Source organism: Aquarana catesbeiana, linkage group LG13 (genome assembly GCF_042186555.1).
Source record: "Aquarana catesbeiana isolate 2022-GZ linkage group LG13, ASM4218655v1, whole genome shotgun sequence".
NCBI lineage: Eukaryota > Metazoa > Chordata > Amphibia > Anura > Ranidae > Aquarana > Aquarana catesbeiana.
Window position 1 is genome coordinate 44,494,093 of NC_133336.1, and position 7,758 is coordinate 44,501,850.

The 7,758-nt window shown below is 51.7% G+C and overlaps 1 protein-coding gene across 1 annotated transcript in view; it reads right to left on the reverse strand.

Moving 5' to 3' along the window:
- The window catches only part of LOC141117196 (cholesterol 24-hydroxylase-like), an 80,803-nt gene extending 77,913 nt beyond the window's left edge, over window positions 1-2,890 (reverse strand). The window contains exon 1 of the mRNA XM_073609900.1: window positions 2,762-2,890. The gene's annotated coding sequence lies outside the window, so the exon portion shown is untranslated. The remainder of the gene's footprint in view (window positions 1-2,761) is intronic.
- Window positions 2,891-7,758: the final 4,868 nt, after the last annotated feature.

Here is a 7,758-nt window from a genome sequence, read left to right on the forward strand (position 1 = left end):
ACTGATGCATTCAAATGTTTATTTCATTTAATTTTGATGATTTGAAGTGGCAACAAATGAAAATCCAAAATTCCGTGTGTCACAAAATTAGAATATTGTGTAAGGGTTAAATTTTGAAGACACCTGGTGCCACAAACTAATCAGCTGATTAAATCAAAACACCTGCAAAGGGCTTTAAATGGTCTCTCAGTCCAGTTCTGAAGCCTACACAAACATGGGGAAGACTTCAGATTTGACAGCTGTCCAAAAGGCGACCATCGACACATTGCACAAGGAGGGAAAGACACAAAAGGTTATTGCTGAAGAGGCTGGCTGTTCTCAGAGCTCTGTGTCCAAACACATTAATAGAGAGGCAAAGGGAAGGAAAAACTGTGGTCAGAAAAAGTGTACAAGCGATAGGGATCACCGCGCCCTAGTCAAGATTGTGAAAAAAAACCCATTCAAAAATGTGGGGGAGATTCACAAGGAGTGGACAGCTGCTGGAGTCAGTGCTTCAAGATCCACCACCAAGAGACGCTTGAAAGACATGGGTTTCAACTGCCGCATACCTCGTGTCAAGCCACTGTTGACCAAGAAACAGCGCGAAAACCGTCTCACCTGGGCTAAGGAAAAAAAGAGCTGGACTGCTGCTGAGTGGTCCAAAGTCATGTTTTCTGACGAAAGCAAATTTTGCATTTCCTTTGGAAATCGAGGTCCCAGAGTCTGGAGGAAGACAGGAGAGGCACAGGATCCACGTTGCCTGAAGTCTAGTGTTAAGTTTCCATGATCAGTGATGGTTTGGGGTGCCATGTCATCTGCTGGTGTCGGTCCACTCTGTTTCCTGAGATCCAGGGTCAACGCAGCCGTCTACCAGCAAGTTTTAGAGCACTTCATGCTTCCTGCTGCTGACCTGCTCTATGGAGATGGAGATTTCAGGTTCCAACAGGACTTGGCGCCTGCACACAGCGCAAAATCTACCCGTGCCTGGTTTACGGACCATGGTATTTCTGTTCTAAATTGGCCAGCCAACTCCCCTGACCTTAGCCCCATAGAAAATCTGTGGGGTATTGTGAAAAGGAAGATGCAGAATGCCAGACCCAACAACGCAGAAGAGTTGAAGGCCACTATCAGAGCAACCTGGGCTCTCATAACACCTGAGCAGTGCCAGAAACTCATCGACTCCATGCCACGCCGCATTAATGCAGTAATTGAGGCAAAAGGAGCTCCAACCAAGTATTGAGTATTGTACATGCTCATATTTTTCATTTTCATACTTTTCAGTTGGCCAACATTTCTAAAAAATCCCTTTTTTGTATTAGCCTTAAGTAATATTCTAATTTTGTGACACACGGAATTTTGGATTTTCATTTGTTGCCACTTCAAATCATCAAAATTAAATGAAATAAACATTTGAATGCATCAGTCTGTGTGCAATGAATAAATATAATGTACAAGTTACACCTTTTGAATGCAATTACTGAAATAAATCAAGTTTTTCAAAATATTCTAATTTACTGGCTTTTACCTGTATATATATATATACACATACATACATATTTTTTTAAATTGTCACTTTTTTTTTTTGTTTATAGCGCAAAACATTAAAACTGCAGAGGTCATCAAATACCACCAAAAGAGAGCTCTATTTTTGAAAAAAAAGGACATCAATTTTATTTGGGTAAAGTGTCGCACGACCGCGCAATTGTCAGTTAAAGTAACGCAGTGCCGTATCGCAATAAATGGCTTGGTCATGAAGGGGGGTAAATCTTCCAGGGGGAAAGTTGTTAAAGAGACTGTCAACTTGACCATGCAGGGAAAAGGGACAACGTTCTGGGAAAGGCCTCCCCTGACCCCCCCTATACTCCCTTTTCCTGCACTCCGCTCCTTTACAGCCTTTCACATTTGTGCAATTTGTCATGCGACTGAGTCGTAGCCAATGTTTTCCAATATTAACGATTCATATTTGAGCAACTTAAAAAGAGGAGGTCCAGCCCCCCCCCCCCCCCCCCCCCACAAAAAAAAATTACAGCTGCTGACTTTTAATATATGGACACTTACCTGTCCAGGAAGCCCTTGATGATGGCACCCTGGCCAATCTTCAGATCAGCTGTCATTCAGCTGTCATTCCTGTTAAGGGAACCCAGTAGTGAAGCCTTTTTGGCTTCACAGCCGGTTCCCCACCGTGCGAAGCATGCTGCGCTTTCTAAATTGTCCAGCGGTGCAGGAAGGGGCCGAACTTCCGGGAGATCTCCCGGAAGTGGGGAACAGTACCTGTCAAAAAAACACGTACCCGTTCCCCCCTCCCCACTGAAAGGTGCCAAATGTGACACTGGGGACGGGACACATAAGCGAAAGTTCCACTTTTGAGTGAAACTCAGCTTTAAAGTCACAGCGACTTCAAAGTAGTTCATCCACTACTTTGGTCCGACTTGCATGCATCATGAGGGCCATAGACTTCAAGGTTAACCCTCAAAAGTTGCATGAAAATCGTACCTGAATGTTTTACAAGCAACAATGGTGCAAACAAACGTGGGTCTGCATCTGCAGAGGGACAACAAGTCACATCCAAGTTGCACCCCAAAGTCACGTGACTTTGGAGTTGTACAAGCGTGAACGGAGCCTTAGAGAATAACCGGCACTTTTGGGTATGGAGAATCATATGACCCATTTTCCTGCATGGGCAAGAGACAGCATCTCTTTCAGAATTGGTGTAAACAGTAAATGCCATTTTCCATTATAAGCAAAAGAAAGTCGGTTCTCTTCTCCCATAAGACACACTTACCTGTCAGGAATGGCAGAAGCTCACTGCGGGTCCTTTCTACACACAAAACAATCGCGGAGACCTTCTTAATACTGTTCAGACGGAGCTGCAGACAAATAAGAAATAACGTCAGAACCTCCAATGTGACTGCTGGGGACCAGGGCTGTTTTTCTCAGAGAATAGATGCAGGTACACCCCTATTTCAAGTCACCACTTGTTTCCATCCCCTACCCACTTCCAAGGACCATTCCGTGGTTCCACCCCCTACCCACCTCCAAGGACCGTTCCTCGGTTCCACCCACTACCCTCCTCCAAGGACCGTTCCTCGGTTCCACCCACTACCCTCCTCCAAGGACCGTTCCGTGGTCCCACCTCCAAGGACCGTTCCGTGGTCCCACCTCCAAGGACCGTTCCGTGGTCCCACCCACTACCCCATTCCAAGGACCGTTCCGTGGTCCCACCTCCAAGGACCATTCCGTGGTCCCACCTCCAAGGACCGTTCTACCCCTACCCACCTCCAAGGACCGTTCCATGGTCCCACCTCCAAAGGACCGTTCCACCCCCTACCCACCTCCAAGGACCATTCCATAGTTCCACCCCCTACCCACTGTTCCATGGTCCCACCTCCAAGGACCGTTCCACCCCCTACCAATCATTCCATGGTCCCACCTCCAAAAACCGCTCCACCCCCCCCCCCCCCTACCCACCTCCAAGAACTGTTCCACCCCCTACCCACCTCCAAGGACCATTCCATAGTTCCACCTCCAAGAACCGTTCCACCCCCCTACCCACCTCCAAGGACCGTTCCATGGTTCCACCCCCTACCCACCGTTCCATGGTCCCACCTCCAAGGACCGTTCCATGGTTCCACCCCCTACCCATCGTTCCATGGTCCCACCTCCAAGGACCGTTCCACCCCCCTACCCACCTTTAAGGAGCGTTCCATGGTTCCACACCCTACCCACCTCCAAGGAGCGTTCCATGGTTCCACACCCTACCCACCTCCAAGGAGCGTTCCATGGTTCCACACCCTACCCACCTCCAAGGAGCGTTCCATGGTTCCACACCCTACCCACCTCCAAGGAGCGTTCCATGGTTCCAACCCCCACCCACCTCCAAGGGCCGTTCCATGGTTCCAACCCCCACCCACCTCCAAGGGCCGTTCCATGGTTCCAACCCCCACCCACCTCCAAGGGCCGTTCCATGGTTCCAACCCCCACCCACCTCCAAGGGCCGTTCCATGGTTCCAACCCCCACCCACCTCCAAGGGCCGTTCCATGGTTCCAACCCCCACCCACCTCCAAGGGCCGTTCCATGGTTCCAACCCCCACCCACCTCCAAGGGCCGTTCCATGGTTCCAACCCCCACCCACCTCCAAGGGCCGTTCCATGGTTCCAACCCCCACCCACCTCCAAGGGCCGTTCCATGGTTCCAACCCCCACCCACCTCCAAGGGCCGTTCCATGGTTCCAACCCCCACCCACCTCCAAGGGCCGTTCCATGGTTCCAACCCCCACCCACCTCCAAGGGCCGTTCCATGGTTCCAACCCCCACCCACCTCCAAGGGCCGTTCCATGGTTCCAACCCCCCACCCACCTCCAAGGGCCGTTCCATGGTTCCAACCCCCCACCCACCTCCAAGGGCCGTTCCATGGTTCCAACCCCCCACCCACCTCCAAGGGCCGTTCCATGGTTCCAACCCCCCACCCACCTCCAAGGGCCGTTCCATGGTTCCAACCCCCCACCCACCTCCAAGGGCCGTTCCATGGTTCCAACCCCCCACCCACCTCCAAGGGCCGTTCCATGGTTCCAACCCCCCACCCACCTCCAAGGGCCGTTCCATGGTTCCAACCCCCCACCCACCTCCAAGGGCCGTTCCATGGTTCCAACCCCCCACCCACCTCCAAGGACCGTTCCATGGTTCCAACCCCCACCCACCTCCAAGGGCCGTTCCATGGTTCCAACCCCCACCCACCTCCAAGGGCCGTTCCATGGTTCCAACCCCCACCCACCTCCAAGGGCCGTTCCATGGTTCCAACCCCCACCCACCTCCAAGGGCCGTTCCATGGTTCCAACCCCCACCCACCTCCAAGGGCCGTTCCATGGTTCCAACCCCCACCCACCTCCAAGGGCCGTTCCATGGTTCCAACCCCCACCCACCTCCAAGGGCCGTTCCATGGTTCCAACCCCCCACCCACCTCCAAGGGCCGTTCCATGGTTCCAACCCCCACCCACCTCCAAGGGCCGTTCCATGGTTCCAACCCCCCACCCACCTCCAAGGGCCGTTCCATGGTTCCAACCCCCCACCCACCTCCAAGGGCCGTTCCATGGTTCCAACCCCCCACCCACCTCCAAGGGCCGTTCCATGGTTCCAACCCCCCACCCACCTCCAAGGGCCGTTCCATGGTTCCAACCCCCACCCACCTCCAAGGGCCGTTCCATGGTTCCAACCCCCACCCACCTCCAAGGACCGTTCCATGGTTCCAACCCCCCACCCACCTCCAAGGGCCGTTCCATGGTTCCAACCCCCACCCACCTCCAAGGGCCGTTCCATGGTTCCAACCCCCACCCACCTCCAAGGACCGTTCCATGGTTCCACCGCCTACCCACCTCCCAGTACCACCCTATTTAAAGAAAACAGAACCATTTATAATTTTTCTAGGTAGATCGTATGGAATTTTTTAAGGATAACATTAAAAGCAGTGAAATAGATCCCCTACAGCCAGCAACAACAGATACCCTGAAACAAAATACACCTTAAAACAACAGACCCCCAGCAGGCAGCATCAATGCACACCCCAACACCCCCTGCCATTAGATGCATTCAGTGTTGGGTGTTCCGGAACTGCATTCTCGCTGAAAAGAAGCCCTGCAAGGAACACTTTGCTTCCTCTAGATCTTTTTGGTGCAGCGCCAAAAATGGAGCCAATGGGCAGCATAGTAACTCAAGTCTTGAACCATTGATGTTTGGATCCAGGCCAGGACACCACCTGCATGGGGATCAGCCAGGTATTTTAGGGGATAGAAGGGTCCAAATTACACAGCAAAGCTCTGTGCTGTTATTCATACTTTAAGGGAACAGAATCCTCTTTTTTTTTGGGTTACAAACAATGTAAATCTCATAGAGGTAGAAGACACCTCTGTGTCATACATTGGAAGTTGTTCCCAGACTGGATCTACAGGACTGAATGAAAATAAAAAGTCCAGGAACACAACTCTAAGGAAAAACCTTTTAGTTTTGTATAGACTGGGGGAGGATTAGACCCTCTGTCAGGCTTTTATTGCTGTGGGAATTCATTGGGGAAACTCCCCCCTTTTTTAGTCCCGGTGATCACTGAAAGACGAGGGGAGAAATCCAAAATGGTAGCGTTGTCACCACAGCAGGAAGCGAAGGGAAATCTTTTAATGGGGGACACCCGTTCTGGTGACAATTAATGGGAGGAGAGATTCCTCTCACTTCCTGTTGTGTCTCTGGGACAGGAAGTGACATTTTTAAAACATTACCCAAATCTTAAAAAGAAAAAAATGCCCCCCACCCTGCTTACTATCAGGGGCCCTTCGTTCTCAGGCTTAAAGGGTAAGGCCCTCCCAGATAGCATGGGGGCTGTACACTTCAAGCCTGATACAAAGGGGCCCCAGATAGTATTCATCATTGGGGGGGGGGGTGCTCAGAGCATGCTTTCAGGGGCCCCTCCTCAGGCATACATGGTAAAGGCTCCCCTTACTGTGCACTATCAGGGGCCCTTACTGCTTAAACCTCCAGAACAGGGCCTAAGAACTGTGAGGGGCCCCTCCACCTCTTTTGTCCTACAGACCCCCTCAAAATAACCACTGTGAGGGGCCCCTCCACCTCCTCTGTCCTACAGACCCCCTCAAAATAACCACTGTGAAGGCCCCTCCACCCCCATACTGACACTGCCAGAGACCCCTGACTTTTTAATCCTACAAGGTAAGGGTCCCCCATACCAACACTGTGAGGGACCATCCAACTCAGAACCCCTTTTATTGCCAAAGTCCCCTTCTTTTGTCTGACAGGGTAAGGGCCCCTCAAATTAACTTCTGTAGGGCCCCTCCACTTCATGTCTGCAGAGTGAGGGCCCCATTGATGGTCAGGTGCCAATACACTGTCATCATACAAGGTAAGGGCCCCTCCTCCTCCATACTGACACTATGAGGGGCCCCCGACCAATGTTACACTATGAGGGGCCCCTCCACCTCAGGCCTGCATAGTAAGGGCCCCCCACCAATGTTACACTATGAGGGGCCCCCCTCTTCAGTAATAGAAGGTGAAGGACTCCCCCTCAGGGTAAGGGTCCCTATACAGACACTGTGAGGGGCCCCTCCTGAGGCCTGCACTGCCCACAGCCGGCGGTTGTAGTAGTATCATGGCTCTTCATTCCGCAGCTCATCATTGAGGAACGGCGATGGGATACAGAGAATCGTCCCCGTCAGCCGCAGCCATGATCACCTCTTCCGACCAGGAGGAGAGTGTGGGGGAAGGAGCCTGGGAAACAAAACACGCCCACCAATCTAATGTTTATAGAGCCATGTGCCCTGTAACCGCCAGGAGGGAGGAGACGAGGGCGGAGACGGGGGAGGAGACAAGGGAGGAGACAGGCTACTAGAGGATTCCCAGAGAAAAGGCGGACACTTCTGAAGCCATTTATTATAAGAGATGAAGGGAAACCAAAGCGGGTGACAAATAAATATCACACCCAGATCATTGTATTATATTATACCAGGCGGTGATTATATTATACATTATGTTTAAATTTCCTACACACACACACAGATGATAGGATTGAGGGCGGAGCCAACTCTGGCGAGGGGCGGGGCCTTTAGATGGAATGTGGTAAAAGAGCGACGTCACAGAGGGGCGGAGCCTCTAGCTGGAATGTGGTAAACAAGTGACGTCACAGAGCCATTATAAGCACGCTGAGCTCAGATTAATGTAACCACTGGGAGGGAGGAGACGGAGGAGGAGCTGTGGAAGCAAAGCACGCCCACCAATCTAATGTTT